This window comes from Hyla sarda, chromosome 11, assembly GCF_029499605.1.
Source record: "Hyla sarda isolate aHylSar1 chromosome 11, aHylSar1.hap1, whole genome shotgun sequence".
NCBI lineage: Eukaryota > Metazoa > Chordata > Amphibia > Anura > Hylidae > Hyla > Hyla sarda.
Window position 1 is genome coordinate 87,487,785 of NC_079199.1, and position 19,417 is coordinate 87,507,201.

Here is a 19,417-nt window from a genome sequence, read left to right on the forward strand (position 1 = left end):
TGATTAATAGATAATAGATAGACAATAGACAGGCCGACAGATAGATAGACAGATAGATTGAGAAATAAAAGATATGAGATAGATAATAGATAGATGGATAGATGTAATGGCTGGAATAGTGGATCCGTTATACCACTGAGGATGATGGTGAAAGACGCACCAGGGAGCAGAGTCCAAGGAGCTGCTGTTTTCACCAGAGCCCACCGCAAAGTGGGATGGACTTGCTGTGGCAGGAAAACTCCCAGGTTGCTACCCCTGGCGTGAGTTTCCCAGAGTGGCGGCTAAGGTGAGGCAAGGTACGGACTAGTAAGGAAGGACTCTTGGTAAGGGACAGGCAGAAAGGTCAGGAACGGCGGCAAGATACAGTGGACAGGAACGTAGCAGACAGAACTTGTACATGGTATAGCAAAACACAATTGGGATAAGCTTTCTCAATAGCAAGGTTGCACAAAGATCCGGCAGGGGTCAAAGGAAGTAAGAACACTTTATTGGGTCAGCGCCTGGCAATAGCCAATTACCAGTGCACTGGCTCTTTAAATTTCAGAGAGCTGGCGCGCGCTCGCACCCTAGGAGGCAAGTACATGCACACTGGCTGTCAGGAGAAACAGAGGAGCCAGGAACGCGGCAGGGTAAGTATCCAACAGCCGGCTGAGCAAGCCTGTAGCTGGACATGCGAGCCGTAGCGCTGCCCGTCCCTGACACAGTACAGTGAGATGGGTAAGGGATGCGCCCGTGGCGGTGGAAACAGTACCCCCCTCACTTAGGGCTCCCCCTCTTTTTGGGATGCAGAAATTTAAGCACCAGATTCAGGTCCAGAATGTTCTCCTCTGGTTCCCAGGACCTTTCCTCAGGTCCGAACCCCTTGCAATCTATCAGGAAGAATCATTTGTTCCTGATGGTCTTGGTGGCCAGAATCTCCTTTCCCTCAAATACGTCCGCAGCACCGGTCACAGGAATAGGAGAGACACCCCCCTGGGAGAAATGGTTGAGTACCAGCGGCTTAAGGAGGGAGACATGAAAGGAGTTCGGGATATGAAGGGATGGAAGCAGGCAGAGTTTCTCTGACACCGGGTTAACACGATGCAAGATCTTGAAAGGGCCTAAAAACCGAGGACCAAGTTTCACACTGGGGATCTTCAAACGGCAGAAAGCCAAACCTTGTCCCCAGGAGAGAAAATCGGGGGTGCTCTTCTCTTCTTGTCAGCCTAAGTCTTCATGCGGATAGAGGAATGAACTAAAGAGTGCCGGGTTTCCTGCCAAATAGCAGTTAAGTCCCGAACCTGGTCATCCACGGCAGGTACTCCAGAAGAGGAAGGCAGAGGAAGGGGAGAGCGAGGATGGAGACCATAGACAATAAAGAAAGGAGATGTTTTTGTAGACTCGGAGACCCGATGGAAAACTACGCTCAAGGTAACAGGTTGGCCCAATTGTCCTGCCAAGCGGAAACAAAGTGGCAGAGGTAATCTACTAGAATTTGATTCACCTTCTCTACCTGACCGTTAGTTTGTGGGTGATATGCCGAGGAGAAGTCCAATTTGACCTTGAGACGGGAATTTGGAGACGAACTGGACCCCTCGGTCAGAGACTATGTGTGACGGTAACCCATGTAGGCGAAAAATATGCCAAAAGAATTGGTCCACCAGCTGAGGAGCAAAGGGAAGTCCAGGCAGTGGTACGAAATGGGACATCTTGGAGAACCGATCCGTAACCACCCAAATGACCGTGTAGTTAGAGGAGGGCGGCAGATCCATGTTGAAGTCCATGGCAATGTGAGTCCAAGGATATTCCAGAATGGGCAAAGGTTGTAAAAGGCCCGCAGGCTTAAGATGAGGAGTCTTGTCTCGTGCACAGATTGCACAGGAACAAATAAAATCAGTAACATCGTTCTCCAGGTTCGGCCAACAGTAGTGACAGGAGATGAGCTGAATAGACTTCTGTATCCCAGGATGCCCGGCCAGTAAAGAAGAATGACCCCAGTTCAACAACTTTACTCTGAGGCAGGTAGGCACAAAAGACTTTCTTGGGGGCACTTGCTGAAGGTGGACTGGTGCGGCCGAAATCAATCGTTCAGAGTGCACAATATGCCGAGGGGAGGGATCCAGTCCAACCACATGAGAGGCCCTAGAGAGGGCATCAGCTTTAAGGTTCATGTCTGCTGGCCAAAAATGAAAAAGGAAATTAAATCTGGAAAAGAAAAGAGACCATCTTGCCTGCCGAGAATTTAGTCGCTGTGTGGACTGTAAATAAAGGAGATTTTTATGGTCTGTGAAAATATTAACTGGATGGGGAATTCCAAAAGGTGCCTCCATTCTTCCAGGGCGAGCTTAATGGCCAAGACTTCTCGATCTCCTATGGTATAGTTCCTTTCGGCTGGTGAGAACATCTTGGAAAGGAACCCTCAAGACACCGTTTTGCCACTGGTGGACTTCTGGGTCAGAACTGCACCAGCACCTACCAAAGATGCATCTACTTCAAGGAAGAATGGTTTTTCAGGGTCGGGTCTAGACAGAACAGGTGCGGAGGCAAACGTAGATTTCAATCGGGAGAATGCTTCTTCAGCTTCAGGAGGCCAGGATTTGGGATTACCATTCTTCTTGGTAAGCGCCACAATTGGGGCAACCAACGAGGAGAAAGGTGGAATGAATTGACGATAGTAATTGGCAAATCCAATGAAGCGCTGCATTGAGCACAGACCAGTAGGTCATGGCCAGTTGAGAACAGATGATAACTTGTCTGGGTCCATCTGGAGACCAAGGCTGGAGACAATATAACCAAGAAACGGCAGACTCGTCTTCTCAAAAAGGCATTTCTCAAGTTGGGGGTAGAGTTGATTGCTCCTAAGGCGTCACAGGACTTGGCGCACAAGAGTGCGATGGACCTCCAAGTTTGGCAAAAAGATCAGAATGTCATCCAAATATACCACGACACAAGTATAAAGGAGATCCCGGAAGATGTCATTGACGAATTCATGGAAAACGGCCGGGGTGTTACAGAGACCAAATGGTATCACTAAATACTCGAAATGCCCATCACGGGAATTAAAGCCTTCTTCCATAAGTCTCCTTCCCGTATTCTGATTAGATTGTAAGCTCCTCGTAGATCCAGCTTGGAGAAGACCTTGGCACCCCGCAGACGGTGAAAAAGTTCTGAAGTCAGTGGTAGAGAAAACCGGTTCTTGATCGTGATTTTATTGAGCCCCCGATAATGAATATATGGGCAGAGTGACCCATCCATCTTCTCCACAAAGAAGAATCCAGCACCGGCAGGGGAGGAGGACTTTCGGATGACTACCTTCTGAAGATTCTGTTTAATATACTCAGTCATAGCTAATGTATCAGGGGCTGACAAGGGATAGATTCTTTCCCGAGGAGGTGTAGTCCCAGGCAGAAGGTCGATCGGACAGTCATAGGGCCGATGCGGAGGAAGGCTCTCAGCCTGTTTTTTGCAGAACACCTATGCAAAACCCAGGTAAAGAGAAGGCAGGCCAGGCAAGGAAGGAGATGGTAAGGAACACTTTGGTTGTGGTGTTACCAGACAGCGATTCAAGCAGTCTTTCCCCCAGTGAGAGATTTCACCGGAATGCCAGCCAAGTATTGGGGAGTGACATTGCAGCCAGGGAAGACTGAGGAGAATAGCCGAAGTGAAGTGAGGAAGCACGAAGAACTTGATCCTCTCCTTATGTAAGACACCTACTTGCAAAATCAGTGGTTCAGTGCGAAATCGCACCATGTAGTTCAGGCATTCCCCATTGATGGATTAAATGTATAACAGCTTGACAAGCTGAGTCACTGGAAGACCAAGTTTGTGGAGGCATTAATAAAGTTCCCAGCAGAACCCGAATCTACAAAGGCTGAGGCGTGGAACAGAACCCCGGGGTCGGGAAGAAAAGCAAAACCGGCCAGTCGGGGAGAGGGGGTTATCACACCTAGGGATGCCTCTCCCAAGAACCCTAGGTGTGTGCGTTGCCCGGACGTTGACGTTGTCCGGGTTGGCCCAATAAAGACACAAATTTTCTTTGCGTCGACGAGACCATTCCTGCTGGGTCAGGTGGGCTTGATCTACCTGCATAGGTTCTTTGGCAGACGGAAACGTTGGTGGTTGAAGCTTCCGCTGGAACACCGGGGCCAAACGGGGAAGACGACATGACCGGGCTGGTTCGTGTTCTTGGCAGAGTTCCTCTTGCCTCTCAGCAAGCGCACATCGATGCGGGTAGCCAACAAAATAAACTCACTTAGGGAAGACGAAGGGTCTCGTGCTGCTAAAGCATCCTTGACCCCGAAGTGCGGTTTCGGCCGAGTAGGCCCGTGTAGGCTCTTTGAAGATGCTGCGGAACTCCGAGAGGAAGGCTTGCAAATTAGTTGTCACCGGATTGCTTCTGTGTCAGAGAGGAGTAGCCCAGGCCAGGGCCTTCCTGGAAAGAAGACTGACCACGAATGCCACCTTGGAATGCTCAGTCGGAAACTGGTCGGCCATCATTTCCACATGCATGGAGCACTGGGTCACGAAACCCCTGCACAATTTAAGGTCCCCTTCATACTTGGCAGGGGAAACAAAGCTTAGGACCTAAAGACTCCACGGAAGCTGCAGACACCGGAGGAGCCAGAGGACAAGGTTCCGGCTGTTGCAGTTGCGGCTGCTGCTGGAAGGAGAGGAGCTGCTGCATCATAGCGGATAACTGATTCAACTGTTGTGCCTGTTGTGCTAACTGCTGAGACTGTTGAGCCACGATGGTGCTGAGGTCAGCAACATTTGGCAGAGGCACCTCGGCAGGATCCATGGCCGGATCTTACTGTAACCACTCCGGATCCGCTGTACCACTGAGGACAATGGTAAAAGCTGCACCAGGGAGCGGAGTCTAAGGAGCCACTGGTTTTCACCAGAGCCCGCCGCAAAGCGGGATGGACTTGCTGCGGCAGGTGAACTCCCAGGTCGCTACCCCTGGCTTGACTTGGCTAAAGTGAGGCACGGTAAAGACTAGTAAGGAAGGACTCTTGGTAAGGGACAGGCAGGAAGGTCAGGACTGGCGGCAAGACACAGTGGACAGGAACATAGCAGACAGAACTGGTACACTGTATAGCAAAACACAATTAGGATAAACTTTCTCAATGGCAAGGTAGCACAAAGATCCGGCAGGGGTCAAAGGAAGTGAGAACACTTTATAGGGTCAATGCCTGGCAATAGCCAATTACCGGTGCGCTGGCCCATTAAACTTCAGAGAGACGGCGTGCCCTAGGAAGCGGGTACACGCACGCTGGCTGTCAGGAGAAACAGAGAAGCCAGGAATGCGGCTGGGTAAGTATCCACCGGCCAGCTGAGTGCGCCCGCTGCTGGACATGCAAGCCGCAGCGCTGCCGTCCTTGACACAATACAGGGAGACAAACAAGGGATGCGCCTGCGGCCAGCATGTAGATAGATAGACAGATAGATTAAAGATAGATAGATATGAAATAGATAGGCAATAGATAGATAGATATGAGACCGATAGATTAAAGATATATAGATAGATATGAGATAGATAGATTAAAGATCGATTGATAGATATGTTATAGATAGATCGATAGACAGATATAAGATAGATAGACATAGATAGACAAAATATAGAAAGATAGATAGATATGAGACAGATAGATATGAGATAGATAGATAGATTAAAGATAGATAGATAGACAGATATGAAATAGATCGATGATAGATGGTAGATAGATAGATAAATAGATAGATAGGAGATAGATTAAGGAGAGATAGATATGAGATAGATAAATTAAAGATCGATTGATAGATATGTTATAGCTAGATCGATAAATAGGTACAGTGAGTCACCATTGATACAGCGCACAATTCATGTTTCAGCCTCAGACATTTTAAAATTCACATAAAACACTAAAAAGATGGATGCTAGGTTATGACGGCAGACTTCGATGTTACAATTTGAATAATCAATATATTTGTCCCTTAAGCGGTCAACTCACCCAGGGTTGCTAGGCAACTGTAGTGGCCAAAATGGCGGACTTCAGCCCCAAGCATCTCAGGGCGTTGAGGTTAGAGCTTCACTCGGGGACACTGCAAACACAGATTTTCGAAGGACATCTTAAACATCCCTCAGCTATTCACTTCCAGGGATTGCAATTTGCAACTTATGTAATTTATTACTGTCACCAAGGGGTTAAAACACTTTTAGCGTACAAATGATAGTCGCCAATATTATACAGAGTCCATTTGTGCAGCATAATTTTCACTCAACGACTGAAAATTGGCCGCAATGTAACTGGGCTGATTTGCATAAAGATGGATGTGTAATGTATATCATTATTAGCAGATATCGAGCAGGTTCTGAAATAAATTCTCTGTAAGTGTCGGGAAGGTAAAGGGAACCTATCAATATGCCATAGTCATATTCTTCAACAACCATTCAGCTTAAAGGGGTTATCCAGGAAAAACTTTTATATATCAACTGGCTCCAGAAAGTTAAACTGATTTGTAAATTGCTTCTATTAAGAAATCTTAATACTTTCAGTACTTATGAGCCGCTGAAGTTGAGTTGTTCTTTTCTGTCTAAGTGCACTCTGATGACACCTGTCTTGGGAACTGTCCAGAGTAGAAGCAAATCCCCATAGCAAACCTTTTCTACTCTGTGCAGTTCCCGAGACAAGCAGAGATGTCAGCAGAGAGCACTGTTGCCAGACAGAAAAGAACAACTCAACTTCAGCCTCTGATAATTATTGGAAGGATTACAATTTTTTTTTTATAGAAGTCATTTACTAATCTGTTTAACTTTCTGGAGCCAGTTGATATATATATATATATATATATATATATATATATAAATACGTTTTTTCCTGGAATACCCCTTTAATGGAGATTATTTGTAAGATGCAAAGGATGGGGGCACCATAAAAAAAATATCAGAATGGGTTAGGGGCTAACTATAGGGGGTGCAAAGCTCGATCCACGGTTGGGCCAACATGTCACCAGTATAATATATGGCACATATTATGTTGGCACCCTGATATATATTTTGTATTGGGGTCAAGGATTTCATGTTAGCTCTAAAATAGGCCTTGAAACCCTCTGGTCTTGAGTCTCGTATAGTCCCCCAATCCCAAGAGAGTCCACCGACACTTGTTGACCTTGAAGATTTCCATCTTTTTTTTTAGTTTTTAGTCAGTTTCTCACTTTTTGCTAAAATGGCAGAAGATAAGAGCCCAACGCAGTTGAATGTCCTACAGTAGAGTATAGGGATAAGCTTCACAAAACCAAACGGCAGCATTATTTCAGCGCTGACCGGACCACAGGACACAACCAAGACTGTGAATGGAGGATTTATCACACAGAATGCAACGCGTTTCGCTGCGCATGCGCAGCGAAACGCGTTGCATTCTGTGTAATTAATCCTCCATTCACTGTCTTGGTTGTGTCCTGTGGTCCGGTCAGCGCTGAAATAATCCTGCTGTTTGGTTTTGTCAAGCTTATCCCTATACTCTACTGTAGGACATTCAACTGCGTTGGGCTCTTATCTTCTGCCATTTTAGCAAAAAGTGAGAAACTAACTAAAAACAAAAAAAAAAGATGGGAATCTTCAAGGTCAACAAGAGTCGGTGGACTCTCTTGGGATTGGGGGACTATACGAGACTCAAGACCAGAGGGTTTCAAGGCCTATTTTAGAGCTGCAGATGGGACCGATATCCAATATATATAAGGCGAATATCATTGTTGTGTATGACGGTACACAAGCACCCAGGGTAAGTGGCATTTGGAGCGTAACACCCTCCAGTGTTACGCTATGGAGCGCTTTTCTTTTTTGTTATAGCTACAGTTGATGTGACCACTTTTGGTCGGGAAACCCTTCTATACATGGCGACCTCTAAGATCCAGGAGTGGACAACCCCTTCTTAGGCTGGGTTCACACCATGTTTTTGCAATACAGTTTCCGTATACGTCTTCAATTTGAAAACCATATGGAACCATATTGAAAACCGTATGCATTGACTCTCCATTGAAAACCATATGCCAAAAGATGCATCAGGTTGTGTTCATTTTGCATCTTGTACGGTTTTGTCAGTTTTTTTCCCGTACCCAAAACCGTAGCCTACCACGGTTTTTGGTCCAGGTGAAAAACCGTATTGAAACCTATACTTTTGGGAACCGCACAGAACCGTATGTGCGTTGACTTTGCACAGTTTTTTTTCTTGGAATTTCAATCAAACAAGTGAAACTTTATTCATAATGGAGTGAAAAGTTAAAAATATATGTTTTTTATCTTAAAAAAACAGATGCAACCGGACATCATTCTTCAAACCGTATACGGTTTTTAAAGTTGTACGGATTCAAATTTGTATCAGTTTTTTTTTTTTATTAAAAACCTGATATGGGAACTGTAATGCAAAAACGTGGTGTGAACCCAGCCTTATCCTGACAGTCCACAGAACACTTGGCATTTATTATTACTTGTATGGGTTTTATGACCTCCATATATCATACCATTGATACAAATAGTCTTTATTGCTTGAAGATGTCATATCATGTCCCCTGATGGGCCCAAGGAAACCCTATCCACCTATTACCACCTATCGCCAACGTAAACAGCATATTTTGTTTCTGTTGTAACCTGGCTCTGGTCTCATGTTGAAAGGCAAAAAAATCTCCCTTGGAGATGCCCATGGCATGTTGGGGTGTTTGTCAAGGAGCTAAATAATAACAAATGTATTTGGTTGGTGCCAATTTGTATACATCATGCTAAATGGGCCCGTTGAAGGCAAATGCTATAAATGTAAAGACTCATCAACACTTGCTATTGGTTTATTTTGTCGGCGGTCATGAATTATTGGTTACACTGGCCATGGGGTGTAGTTTTAGGAAGTGCATCAGCCAAATCCACCCTGCCACCTAGGAAGACCTCAGTATTATAAATGGGATAAGGTAAGTGGGAGCCCTTTTACACATGTTGCATTGGGGGCTGTATAACAAAGGCGTAGTTTGGTTTTCCTTCACCATGGTCAGAGATTCAGTTCACTTCCTTAGCCCTTTACCTAAATATCTTGGCAACAGGGCTTGTCTTGGGAGGCTGGATAATGCCCTGCAAAATACATTTTACTAATAAGTCCCCTTATTGTGTACTATATAGTACCCAAATGTTCATTCTCATCTTAGGAGGCTGGATGATGCCCTGCACATTCTAGAAAGAAGCCCCCTTGTTTTGAACTATGCAGTGCCAAAATATTACAGTCAAGAAGATCTATGATGACACCCCATTTTTAGCCTAATTTGGAAACTCAAAAACGCTGGAAGTTTTAGGCATTTTCTAAGCCTTTTGGGTTGTTTTGGTCCTTTCAACTAACAGTTTGCTGTCTTTTTTTTTTGTCGTTTTTGAGCCTTTTTTGGGCTACAGCAAAAGCTATAGTTTAAAAAGGGGTACGTTAATTTGCACCCAATAAATTGTCCACAATTTGGTCAAGAATATGGCCAAAAAAAGTCTAACAAAAGGACCATAAGAGGGCATAATCAAAAAGTGGTTTGTTCAAATCCATCTTTCAGTTTGCCGGTTTCCGTTTCCCGTGCACCACTTTTTCAAAGGTCGCCCACAAACTTTTGAAAATATGGTGCATTACGGATGAGCGTTTACACCACTTCCAGGTGATAAAATCTGCACCACTTTAATGTGCCAAAAAGGGGTACAAATTACCCCAGAACATAAGTCAATCCCACTTTTATGAGTTTGGTGTTAGAAGTGTAAAATCTGCTTTTTTGGTGCAAAATGTATAAACAAATGCTGTAGAGTACATATGACACTTTTGGGTACGTTCACACGAGTGGATCCACAGCATATTTTACGCTGCGGATCAGCCGCAGAAGGACCGTTGTATGGTGCCTTAACATGTGCCTGCTTGGAACGGCAATATGCTGCTATGAGCAGACACACTGAAGCGATGTGCGAGTCCCCGTGTGCGGTGTGTACTTGCACATATCACGGCCGCGTGCGCTTTTGGGTACGTTCACACGAGTGGATCCACATCATATTTTACGCTGCGCATCAGCTGCAGAAGGACCGCTGTATGGTGCCTTTACACATATCACGGCTGCGTGCGCTGTGTACTTGCACATATCACGGCCACTCCCCCTGCTCTATGAGCTAGGCCGAGAGCTGCCGGGATGCCACACGAGTGGATCCAAAGTGTATTTTACGCTGCGGATCAGCCGCAGAAGGACCGCTGTATGGTGCCTTTACATGTGCCTGCTTGGAACGGCAATACGCTGCTACGAGCAGACACACTGAATCGATGTGCGAGTCCCCGCGTGCGCTGTGTACTTGCACATATCACGGCCACTCCCCCTACTCTATGAGCTAGGCCGAGATCTGCCGCTGGTAAGTTGTGCTATGACCCGTTTTGGGGTTATCATGATGGGGCAGTGAACTGGGAGGATTATAAAATTTAACAAGATCGTGAGAGGTGCTTTTTAACTACATGGTTGGTTACCTGCACTTTTCCCTGAAATATCAGCATGTCCCTAAACTTTGGTTGAAAAAAATTCAGCTCGGAAATTCCGTTTTGGGGTCGCTTGGCACAGAAAAAAAAAAAAAAAGAAGTACAACGCAAAGTGAGCATAGCCTAATCTGAAGCAGAAGACATTCATAACAGCATCAAATCTAATGAAGGGCAAGTCCTGTAGCGCCGATCTTACACATTTTATTAACCCATTACCCCCCGCCCAGGTCAGTGTTAAACAACACATTGGAAAGTACAACTGTCTGCAGCAGAAATAATTAAATTGAAGCAAATTAACCCATTTCACTGAGGCATCTCATTTGTTTTCATTATGTGGCGGGGGGCTGGGTACGTGCGCTGGGAGAAGAGGCCTGGTGATTCCTGCTCTTCTGATTGAGGCTATTGATTAGGATCCAATCTCATTAACATGTTGATTAACTGAAGGAAAGAGAGAGAGAACGGGAGAGGACATACGCCTGACAAAGGGGATGGGATGGATGAGCAGGGGCTTTTATTTCCAATACGGGGATATTTCTTCTTTTTTTTTTATTCGTTTATTTATTTAACATGGGTGTAGGAGATATTTGTGCACCCCTGAGCTGCAGGCTGAGTAGGGTGGTGGTGCACGGGTGGATGCACAGAAGAGGCGGTACGTGAAGAGGTGGATGCATGCTGTAAATATGTCCTGAACACTGGCAGACGGGAAGGATCTATACTGGACACCAATAAGAGGTGGGGCAGCTCTTAGAGAGGGGACTTGGCTCATATTGTAGAAGACGTACAATATTGGAGGACAGGCTTGGGAGGAGATATATATATATATGTGTGTGTGTGTGTATATATATATATATATATATATATATATATAAATGTGTCATGTATCTTTTATCATGCTATATTATACAATATGACATACCGTAATATAAAATAATTCAGCATACCATAGTACAGTGGTCCCTCAAGTTACAATATTAATTGGTTCCGGGACGACCATTGTATGTTGAAACCATTGTATGTTGAGACCATAACTCTATGGAAACCTGGTAATTGGTTTGGAAGCCACCAAAATGTTATCCAAAAATAGGAAAAAGTGAGGATTAAAGAAAAATAAGTAGATAACTAATATAGATAAAGCAAATCCTTACATATAAAAGTAATAAAGATCTGCTGGGAGCTGTAAATCACTGTCTATGTCAGTGTTTCCCAACAGGGTGCCTCCAGCTGTTGCAAAACTACAACTTCCAGCATGCCCGGACAGCCAAAGGCTGTCCGGGCATGCTGAGAGTTGTAGTTTTGCAACAGCTGGAGGCACCTTGGTTGGGAAAGGCTGGTCTATGTAGAGGACAGGAGCTTCTTCAGGGTTCTGTACAGAATACAAAATGTCCTAAAAAAGTAACATGGAGCCGCCCTCACCTGGTGTCCAAAGCAGGTAACCCTGGCACAGGTAAAGAGTAGTACAGAACATGTAGTACCTCCCCATACTGCAGGGGGAGCTGACAGACACCAGTCAGTGCATGCACTTCAGTAATACAGGTAAAGAGTACAGAACATGTAATACCTCCCTGTACTGTAGGGGGCGCTACCAGACACCAGTCAGTGCATGCACTTTAGTAAGGCTGGGTCCACACTACGTTTTGTCCCATACGGGAGCGCATACGGCAGGGGCGAGCTAAAAGCTCGCGCTCCCGTATGTGACCGTATGCGCTCCCGTATGCCATTCACTTCAATGAGCCGACCGGAGTGAAACGTTCGGTCCGGTCGGCTCATTTTTGCGCCGTATGCGCTTTTACAACCGGACCTAAAACTGTGGTCAACCACGGTTTTAGGTCCGGTTGTAAAAGCGCATACGGCGCAAAAATGAGCCGACCGGACCGAACGTTTCACTCCGGTCGGCTCATTGAAGTGAATGGCATACGGGAGCGCATACGGTCACATACGGGAGCGCGAGCTTTTAGCTCGCCCCTGCCGTATGCGCTCCCGTATGGGACAAAACGTAGTGTGGACCCAGCCTAATACAGGTAAAGAGTACAGAACATGTAATACCTCCCTGTACTGTAGGGGGCGCTACCAGACACCAGTCAGTGCATACACTTCAGTAATACAGGGATTTTACAAGTAAAATGTCCATTCTGATTGGTCGGTTCTTCCAGCCATTGACACGTTTCCCAGATCTGGACTGTCTGTAGCATTGTATGTTGAGTCTGGTTTCAAGTTACGATGGTCCAGAAAAGACCATTGTATGTTGAAACTATTGTATGTTGAGGCCATTGTAAGTTGAGGGATCACTGTATAACGTAAAGCATAAAACATGACGTACACGCACGCATTGATGGTGTTATTGCTGGCCTATATAGGCATAGCTGGTTACATGGTCGGTAATGGCCATGGGTCATGGATAGTTATAGCAGAATTCTTACTATCGGTCAGAAGATGTATGTCACAATGTGTCATATATGAGACATTTCGGCCCTGTATATTTAATAAATAAATAAAAAACATTCTATGCAGAGTTTATACATCATGTAAAGGTGCCCATACACCTTAGATCAGTGTTTCCCAACCAGTGTGCCTCCAGCTGTTGCAAAACGACAACTCCCAGCATGCCCGGACAGCCAAAGGCTGTCCGGGCATGCTGGGAATTGTAGTTTTGCAACAGCTGGAGGCACACTGGTTGGGAAATATTGCATTTGATGAAAATAGAATGATTTCGATTTCAGCTATAAAAAGCATTTATTGGGTGCAGTTCAAGCGGAATCTGTCAGCTCTATTTGTGGCTATGAGAGGCAGGATAGCTGTTAGGATGTAAACCAGACTTGTACCTTTCCTGGAGCTGATGGTGGTTGCCGAACTTATAAAATTGCTTTTTATTTTTTTCTCTCACTAAAGTGTCAAGGAGACGGAGCCAAGCTGCTCAAGTGCCACCGCCTGGCCAGCTTACTCGCTTGCCCTTAAAGGGGTACTCTACTGGCCAGCGTTCGGAACATTTAGTTCTGGATGCTGTGTGCGCGCTGCGGAGGTTGGCCACGCCCCCTCGTGACATCACGTCACGATCCCTCAATGCAAGTTTATGAGAGGGGGCATGACGGCCGCAGCGTGCACACATCGTTCGGAGCTAAATGTTCCGAACGCTGGCCAGTGGAGTACCCCTCTAACTCCCAGACACTTCTTGACTGATGTAGATGGTTATGTATGTCAATCAAGAGCAAGGAGGGTGAGCAAGGAGGCTTGGCAGGCTGTGGCACTTAAGGGTATGTTCACACTACAGTTCAGCGTGCGATGATTCAGCCTGGCAGCCGGCGGCGGAGGTAGGACCACGTGGCACTGAGCCGTCACCATTGACAGCTATGCAGTGCTCGCAGACTTCCGCGCAAAGAATGAACATGTTCATTCTCTGTGCAGAACAATTTCAGCGGCGGAATTGTCCGCCGTTGAAATTCCGACGTGTGAACAGACCCATTCACACTAATGTTAAAGGGGTATTCCAGGAAAAAACTTTTTTTTAGGTATCAACTGGCTCCAGAAAGTTAAACAGATTTGTAAATTACTTCTATTAAAAAATCTTAATTCTTTCAGTACTTATGAGCTTCTGAAGTTAAGGTTGTTCTTTTCTGTCTAAGTGTTCTCTGATGACAAGTGTCTCGGGAAACGCCCAGTTTAGAAGAAGTTTTCTATGGGGATTTGCTTCTTAAGGGTGCGTTCCCACAGGGCGTATACGCAGCGTATTTGACGCTGCGCAAAATTTATGGCAGCAGCGGGAAATACGCTGCGTATCCCTTGCTCACTATACACACAGGGCTTTCCGGCGGCAGCCCTATGTGTGTAGTGAGTTTTGGAGGCGGAGCCATATGCCGGCGTGTCTGTGACGCGCGGCTCCGCCTCCAAAACTCACTGCACACATAGGGCTGCCGCCGGAAAGCCCTGTGTGTATAGTGACCAAGGAATACGCAGCGTATTTCCCGCTGCTGCCATAAATTTTGCGCAGCGTCAAATACGCTGCGTATACGCCCTGTGGGAACGCACCCTAACTGAGCGTTTCCCGAGACACGTGTCATCAGAGAACAACCTTAACTTCAGAAGCTCATAAGTACTGAAAGAATTAAGATTTTTTAATAGATGTAATTTACAAATCTGTTTACATTTCTGGAGCCAGTTGATATATAAAAAAAAGTTTATTCCTGGATAACCCCTTTAAGTTCACACCGCGGAATTCCGCTCACGGAATTCCACTGGGAATTCCGTAGTGTGAACATACTCTAAAGGAGTAGTCCAGTCTTGAAAAACTTATCCCCTATCCTAAGGATAGGGGATAAGTTTCAGATCGCGGGGGGTCCAACCACTGGGACCCCCCACGATCTCCCGTACGGGGCCCGTGGGAAGGTGGTGTGTTGACCACTGCGCGAAGCGGCGGCTAAAACGCCCCCTCAATACAACTCTATGGCAGAGCTGGAGTGCTACCTTTTGCAATCTCCGTCTCTGCCGTTGCACTGTATTGAGGGGGCGTGTCGATTGCTGCTTTGTGCGGTGGTTGACGTGCGCTCTCTGGCCAGTGAGCTGGGGCCCCGTACGGGAGATCGCAGGGGGATACGTTTTTCAGGACTGGACTACTCCTTTAAAAAGGTATTCAGCAAAGTGTCAAGGAGGAGGAGCTGAGCTTCTTAAAGGGGTACTGCGGAGAAAAACATTGTTTTTTAAAGGTTTCTCCAGTGAAAACCTTTTTTCTTTTAAATCAACTGGTGCCAGAAAGTTAAACATATTTGCAAATTACTTCTATTAAAAAATCTTAATCCTTCCAGTACTTATTAGCTGCTGAATGCTACAGAGGAAATTCCTTTCTTTTTGGAACACTGATGACATCACGAGCACAGTGCTCTCTGCTGACATCTCTGTCCATTTTAACAACCATGCATAGCAGATCCATGCTAAGAGCGGCATGGTGGCTCAGTAGTTAGCACTGCTGCCTTGCAGTGCTGGGGCCTTGGGTTCAAATCCCACTGAGGACAACAATAAATTAAGACTTATTATTATTATAACGTCAGCAAAGAGCACTGTGCTCGTGATGTCATCAGAGAGCATTCGAAAAAGAAAATAATTTCCTCTGTAGTATTCAGCAGCTAATAAGTACAGGAAGGATTAAGATTTTTTAATAGAAGTAATTTACAAATCTGTTTAAATTCCCAGAGCCAGATGATTTAAAAGAAAAAAGGTTTTCACCAGAGTACCCCTTTAAGTTATACAGATTTGCAAAATAATTCTTTATAAAAATCTCAAGCCTTCTGGCTCTTCTTAGCTGTTGTTTGTCCTGGAGGAAGGTTCGTAGTTTTTTGCAGTCAAATACAGTGCTCTGTCCAGGTCAGGAATTGTCCAGAACAGGAAAAGTTTGCTATCGATATTTGTTCTTGTTCTGGACAGTTTCTAACCCAAACAGAGGGGGCAGCAGAGAGCACCATGACTCACTGCAATGAATACAGGACTATCTACATAGTTATACAGGGCATAGGGCATACAGCAGCTGGTAAGTACTGGAAGGCTTGAGATTTTCAAATAAACATAATTTGTAAATCTGTATATCTTTCGGTTACAAGTTTGATTACATTTTTTTCCCCTCTTGAGTACCCCTTTAAGAAGCTTGGCTCCTCCTTCTTGACACTTGACTAAAAGCTCAGGTAAAAACTGCAGCTCGGGTAAAAGCTGTGTCACCGGAGATAGACAGGGATACTGGAGGCTATGAAGGAGCTAAGGGGAGTTAAAGCTTTTATTGTTTTTTAGGCAGTTTGGGCACATTAGTAAAGTAAAAAATTTCATTGGACAACCCCTTTAAAATTTGGCAAAGACCATCAGGCTACAGGAAAGGTACAGCTTGCTTTTATACCCTAAGGGTATACCCATGCTAAATGGAAAGGAAAACACCACTGTTGCCCATATACCGTTGACACTGCAAAATAAAAAACGCTACGCCATGGTATAGAAACTTATATTTTATTTTATATGCTAATTCAGCTTTTTTTGTGCACTGGAGGCGGTCTAACGAGCTGTGTTGAGCGGCATAGGCCATATTCGAATTCGCGAATATATGGACGAATCTTCGTCATATATTCGCTAAATTCGCATATTCGTAATATTCTCGTTTTATTTTCGCATATGCAAAAATTTACATATGCGAAAAATAGCATATACAAAAATTAGCATAAGCGAAAATTCGCACGCCAGTCTCACACAGTAGTATTAGAGCCTTCTTTACACCACACAAGCTGGAAGCAGAGAGGGGTGATCACTGTGATGTGTACTGTGAAAAAAAACGAATATTCGTAATTACGAATATATAGTGCTATATTCGCGAATATTCGCGAATAAAATTTGCATTACGAATATTCGCGAGCAACACTACTAACGAGCTGTGTCTCGGTGGGACTGTCATATGGCTTCACATCAGTGCTAATAGGTCAGATGGGGATACAAAAGGAGACCAGAGTGGTCCGGGTGACCGCCCCCAATCCACAAAGAAACCGAATATGGAAAGATCAGTTTCTATATCAAGGTGCAGTGCATTTATAAAACAGAGGTAGTGCTCTATATTATAACATTGGCAGTAGTGTATGTGCAAAGGTGCTGTCACTTTCCCTTTAAACAAAGGGACTCTGCTTGCTCATTCCGCCAAGACAATAGTCATGTTCATTCTTTCTGTGGAAATTCCATAAGCATAAAATCTGCAGTTTGAACTAAGCAGCAACCTACCCTTGAAAGCAATGAGAGTCTTCTGCATTTGGAAAACATACCCTTACAGCTATTCATTGGTGTCTGATGCTCTTAGTGGCAAATTCAGTTGTCAGATTTACTTTTAAAGGGGTACTTCAGCCCTAAAAAACTTATCCCCTATCCAAAGGATAGGGGATAAGATGTCTTGTCGCGGGGGTCCCGCCGCTGGGGACCCCCGCAATCTGTCATTGCGCACTCTACTTTGTGAGCTCTCCACAGTGCTAGAGGCTCCAAATGATCACTCCCTCCCATAGACTTGCATTGAGGGGGCGGTGCGTGATGTTGCGATACTCCGCCCCGTGTCGTTGTCACGCTACAAATTTGGAGCCTTCAGCGCAATGACAGATTGCGGGGGTCCCCAGCGGCGAGACCCCCACTACTAAACATTTTAGTCCCTATCCTTTGGATAGAGGATAAGATGTGTTAGGTCCCTTTAAGAGAACCTGTGGGCAGTATAAAAATATATATATATATTTTAATATCACCTTTTAGCTGCAGGTGCCCTGATTCCAATGGATTATTTTATTTAGGTGACTACCACTTTTTCCTAAGTTGTCAGATGGGCAGAAACTTTATTTAAAAAAAGGGTGTGATTGCAAGGCTGAGGATAATATGAATATGAGGCTATAAGGGTATTACGCAGTCTAAGTGGGTGTGAATGCCAGGCTCTGTTCACACGGCTTGTTTTTACTGTGGAAATTCCCGTGTGTGCGCAGTACAGCAGAATCCCATTGAAAACAATGGGAGTCTGCTGCAACTGAATTTCTTTGCTGAATTTTTTTCAAACAAAGTTTAGGGACATTCTGATATTTCAGGGAAAAGTGCAGATAACCAACCATGTAATTAAAGAGTACCTCTCATGATCTTGTTAAATTTTATAATCCTCCCAGTTCACTGCCCCATCATGATAAACCACCCCCTGCCTTTATTTTTATTATTTGTTAGTTTTCTACCTTGAGATTGTTCTGTATTTTCTGCTCAGTCTCAGTCAGATTCACAGACTGGGAAGGGGCGTTACCCAGAAGGCGTGACATCGTCTGAAGCCATAAAGGGGAGAACTTCCTCCCTCACTCCGCTACACACAGCTCTGTGGGAGATGAGCTATGATTGGCTAAGGCTGCACCCCCCCCCCCCTTCAGCATTTCCTGATTTTGGATTTCTGCCAGGCCAGCAGGAGTCCAAAGTCTGTGCAAAAGGAGGAAATGTGCTCTGGACAAGTAGGGAGCCACCTAGTGGCAGCTTTTTTAAACACAAATAAAACAATTTATACATTTTTCAATTAAAGTACATTAGAAAGATTTTTTTTATGTACCATAACGAGTGCAATAGCAAAAATTAGTTTTAATGATAGTGCCCATTTAAGTCCCTTTATCTCTGGGACAGAATGAAAGGCATCACCTGAGGCTACAAATGAAAATAAAAACTTTTTTTTTTTATACTAGCCACTGATCCTCTTCAACAAAGAACAATCTTGATAGGCAACTGGTAACAGGGTCATTTTAGACCCTAGGCAGACCCATGGCCAATACAAGCGCCAATCTAGAAAATCAGCTTTCATTTAAAAAGCCTTTTGATCCTGATTGTGGGGCCAGTGCTGCACGTACCATTGCTGATCGGTTATGTGGCCCTCCACTTACTTCATTGTTGGCCACAAGTTTACACAGGGAGATGTTTGGCTGACTAACAATGATTTTGATGGCCACACAGTCCCAGCGATCATCCAAAGACTGTTTACGTCACAATTTACCAACACGTTCCTCGTTCCCTCCAGTGACAATCCCTAGGGCTGCCATTCCTGGTTGTAACCCAATATATATTGTACAGTTGTCAGGATCGGCAGGCTGGAGGTGGATCCTCTGTGTCAGAGAGGGATTGGCGTGGACCGTGTCGGTGGACCGGTTCTAAGTTGCTACTGGTATTCCCCAGAGCCCGCCGCAAAGCGGGATGGTCTTGCAGCGGCGGTAGCAACCAGGTCGTATCCACCGGCAACGGCTCAACCTCTCTGACTGCTGAGATAGGCGCGGTACAAGGGAGTAGACAAGAGCAAGGTCGGACGTAGCAGAAGGTCAGGGCAGGCAGCAAAGATCGTAGTCAGGGGCAACGGCAAGAGGCCTGGAACACTGGCTTGGGATACACAAGGAAACGCTTTCACTGGCACAATGGCAACAAGATCCGGCAAGGAA

The 19,417-nt window shown here is 45.2% G+C and overlaps 1 protein-coding gene across 1 annotated transcript in view; it reads left to right on the plus strand.

The window, feature by feature from the left end:
• The first annotated feature begins 11,112 nt into the window (after positions 1-11,112).
• Positions 11,113-19,417, plus strand: part of LOC130295623 (hepatocyte nuclear factor 6-like) — an 84,311-nt gene continuing 76,006 nt past the window's right edge. Inside the window, exon 1 of the mRNA XM_056546539.1 lies at positions 11,113-11,213. The gene's annotated coding sequence lies outside the window, so the exon portion shown is untranslated. The remainder of the gene's footprint in view (positions 11,214-19,417) is intronic.